This window comes from Cydia pomonella, unplaced genomic scaffold (assembly GCF_033807575.1).
Source record: "Cydia pomonella isolate Wapato2018A unplaced genomic scaffold, ilCydPomo1 PGA_scaffold_71, whole genome shotgun sequence".
NCBI lineage: Eukaryota > Metazoa > Arthropoda > Insecta > Lepidoptera > Tortricidae > Cydia > Cydia pomonella.
In genome coordinates, this window is record NW_026907904.1 from 133,059 (window position 1) to 137,472 (window position 4,414).

General features: G+C 32.6%; 1 long non-coding RNA gene across 1 annotated transcript; it reads right to left on the reverse strand.

Annotated features, from left to right (window-relative positions):
- Positions 1-3,154: 3,154 nt before the first annotated feature.
- LOC133534220 (uncharacterized) lies at positions 3,155-4,011 on the reverse strand. Its single transcript, XR_009801998.1, has 2 exons — positions 3,898-4,011; positions 3,155-3,348 (listed from the first exon to the last, which is right to left on the reverse strand). It is a non-coding gene; the product is annotated as an uncharacterized LOC133534220 (long non-coding RNA).
- Positions 4,012-4,414: the final 403 nt, after the last annotated feature.

Consider the following 4,414-nt stretch of genomic DNA (forward strand, 5'->3'; position numbering starts at 1 on the left):
GGAAATTCGAAACGAGTGGCGATAAATTAAAACACGACCGAAGGGAGTGTTTTAAATCGACACGAGTTACGAATTACCTATTCGCACATGTATCGTACAACGTTTTACAGTACATATGGCCCTTTAAATGTTCGACACAGTAACATAATATGCTACTTCTCGCACTAGTGCTATAAAGTAGCCCCATATGTACTGTAAACAATATTATGTGATAACAACAAAAACAACTTGCGTCCCAACGTTGACCAGGATAAATTCCGTCCGGCTCGCGGGCGATGTCGACGGATCGAACGGCGCTCGCGTCTGTGTGCGCGCACTCACACTTAGATAGCTCCGGCTCCCGCCCACCGCAGCGCGACAGAAACATAGCTTCAAAAATTCGAGATTTGAAAAGTTGCTCAGCTAGGAATTGCTCTCCTTGCTTTTTTTTAAATATTTTTTACTTTCTTCTTCATCAACTTAATGATTCACACTTGGTATAATTATGTATGTATTAATATATGTATGTTTATTTGTATTAAGTATATGTGTAAGTTTATCTATATATAGTTTATATTCATATATAGTCTCGGTTACAAATTCATTTACTTTAAAAGACACTGCACCTACTTAATCTTTCAGGTTTAACCTATTGGTTGACTGGTAGAGAATGCCTTAAGGCATGAAGTCCGCCATTTGTACCTTCATGTATTGTGCAATAAAGATTAAATAAATAAAATAATTTAAAAATTTGTATGAAATCTGTTTTTCGCTATTTTTGCATTAACCCAAAAAAATTGAATTGACTTTTTTCGGTTTTTTTGACGTAGAGGCAGAGGTATGGTTAAAGTACAAGCATTGTCCGACTGAAATCGGATTTTTGAAATCGATGGCTCGGTTTAGGGGCGCCACTACGAAACAAGATCGAATCAGAAATCGAAATTTCGTTATCTAACCTCTCTATCACTCTTGCATATTCGAGCGATGAAGAGGCAGATCGACGACAACAACGTATATGATTCTAATTGAGAAATGACAACTTTACAGGAGAGCAAAACAAAAGTAGAATCCTTATACTTTTTTTCGTTTTATAGATAATAACCTGAAATTTGGCACACTTGATTATTATTTTATTTTATTGCTTATTTTATTTTCATATAACTCAATTTAATTGTAGTTTTTGAGAAAATGCAGATAGTCCACTGGATTAAGTTATAACTATTTGCTCACCGTTGTGTATACTGTTCTATCTACCACTTAGAATATTATACTTGGTTACAATTTTCTTTAAAAACTACGTAAGCAGGTCTATCTGGTACTTAGAACATTATACTTGGTTACAATTTTCTATAAAATCTACGTATGTAGGTCTATCTGGGACTTAGAATATTATACTTCGTAAAGAAAGTGTCCAACTCACTATAAAAGGTTCTATGTGTGAATTAGGTTATCAAATTTAAGTCATTTATTCTGATTATTTTTCTAAATTATATAACATAGTTTTGACGCGCCGTTTTTTATTTTATTTTTGGTTACATAATTATTGTTTATAAATCTGCATAATTGTAATTTTGACACATTTTGCAGATATAATCATATTCGACATTAGTTTTATAGCTTAATAATTATGAAGAAAGTACTAAATGAAATTAAAAGTATATTGGATGTGTTATTTATTCAATAAAATGTAATAAAAAAGTAAACTTGTTACTAAAATCTTTCATATCAGTCTTAATCACGGAATTAGTCAGGAAAAAAGGAGCACCTTTTAACATTGTTCACCTTAATTTACCTTAATTTTTACTATCACATTGATCAATCTTCTTTTACATCACATAAGTTATCAGTCTTTCTGACAAAATTACGTATTCAAACAAGTCTTTTCGCATGCATAACATTAAAATAAACAATGTCTCACAATATAAATATAAAAAAAAAAACAAACATAATATTCTTCACCTTGGAAAATAAGTGAAATAATAAGAGACATGTTCTCAGCATAAATATAATTATTTTATTTTTTATAAAAACACAAATAATAGAAATAACAATCTAATAGTCAAAAGTTAACCAAAGCTCTGACTCAGGAACTTCAATAATTAATATTTGTACTATCACATCCTTTATCCTAGAATTGAATTGTAAGTCTTTCTGAAAATATTATAATATATGTACTCATACAAATCTTTTTCAAAACATAAAAAATGCCTCACAGCTGAAAAAAAACAAAAATATGAATTTGCTAATCCGCAAAAAGATAACGTGTGCTATTCAATCAGTGCTAACCCGTTATACTTACTTGCGTATTATGCCCGACAACTGAATAGGGGTTCAGTTGTCGGGCGTCAGCATCTCTCATCTCCAGCATCTCCTGAGGATGCCTCGTAGAGAGGCGAAACACTTTTGGTGGTGCGTTGTTATATTTATTTGCGTATTTATTTTTGCAGTGGGAGGGTGTAAACATTAATTGCATCTAAAAATACGCAAGTTATACTAACGAGTTAGAACTGACACTAGCATGTTATCTTTTTGCGGATTAACAAAGTAATATTTTTTATTTTAATTAGTATGGATTTCCGCAAAGTAACACCTGATTCTATTAATTATTTAAAAACCTAAAAAACAAAATGTGTATAATTTTACAAAACAAAAAGACATAATATTCTTCTTAGAAAATAATGTTAACATCTTATATTTCGAACGTTGTCTATCCAACTTTTTCCATTTTTGCTTCTTTTTTCCAGGGTTAGGATTACTTAACACCCTTGTGTGACCTTTTTTTGTGCACTTGGGTTGATTCATCACTCGACTCAATCTCATTTAAAGAATCCATAGATGATGAATCCAAACGGAGTCGCTTGGGTTTTTGTCTTTTCTTTTAATTAATTTTTTTTGTTTAATATTTGCTTTCTAATATAATAATTTTCAGTGTCACTTGAGTCGGAAATTATTGGCGTCTTATTAAAATTAACACAACTTTCGGGCATGCTCATAGGTTTTATAATTATAGAATTCATAAGACTGTTAAGATCAGAAAAATTATGGGGCAACGGACTGTTACTATATGTTGTACACTAGTGCATTCGTTGACTGGGTCGAGTATGTGATTTCACCGAATAAAACGAATGATGATGGTGCTAATACAGCATTCGATATGTTCTCTGCTCTCCAACTCGTTAATACTTTTAAACATACTTTCACCTGCACTATAATCAGAGTCATTAACAAAACATGGTATGGAGATTTGATTCTCAAATTGACTTGATATGCTTGTATTAGTGGAATGCGTATCTTTTGGCTCCTCAAACGCAGTTGGCAGTGCTCTTTATAATTCCTCGCATGATGCTTCGTCCATCCTTAGTGGTGACACTGAAAGTCAAATACCATGCATATTAAAAGCAACATAAGCTTTAACATTATGTGCATATATTTATACGTAAAGCTCTATTCGTGGTGCAAAGTAAACAGTGATCAAAATAAGGATTAGCTATACAACAAATCTGCCCGTATAAAACCTTAATCTGCGATAGTTATTATATTACACATAGCATAGCATTATAACATAATATTACGCTTACGCTTTTTAATGTTTCAATTAGAACTTGCAATGACAGTTATAAATAGCAATAGTCATACTATTATGAGTGTGTACAAAAATGAATTCTAAAAGGTAAATAGTTCTAAGTGACTGATTAAATGGCGTAAACAATTCTAAGTCGCACATAGATTTACGTGCTTTGTTAACTACAGCTATTATAGTAACGTATATAGTTCTCAGTGGCAGATAGTCCTGTGTACGTAGTTCTCTTAAATAATACTTTACACGTATGTAGGTATATGTGTCACATAGAACACTTTATACATTTTTAGGCATATAAACGCAAAAATATAAAAAAAAACTAAATAAATATTACATACCTCCATTTATTGTGGTCGATTTATTTAGTTCTGTTTTGATGCAATCCGTACCCGATCTTTTTGCTGCTGATTTTAATGATTCCAACCGTCTCGCACGTTTCTCCTTCATGATTACGTAGTTCGAACCTTTTAGCACTTTGCACCTTGTACGTTGTTGTCGTCGAGATAACTAAATTTATAATCTTCTAAAGTAGTCCCGTTGTGCATCAATGTTATATTTTATGACTTGCTAAAAAACAGTATGTAAAAGTTACTCTATGGTTTACGAAAGGCGCTAGTGCTGCACTCTGGCGGCAGAACATTGCAGTAATACTCCCTATTTAATAACTGACTGAAAGGCCCAAAGGGAACAATGGACGGTCTCAGATTATTGCCAGTTGTTCTGGCAGTCGAGGTCCGAATATGTTGGCTGGACGATTAGCGATAAGCTTTTCGCGCTCGACCTAACTTAAATCCGACACGGGTGCAGATTGAAATAAATATCTGGGGACACTTAACCTAGCCCCAAAATAAGCAA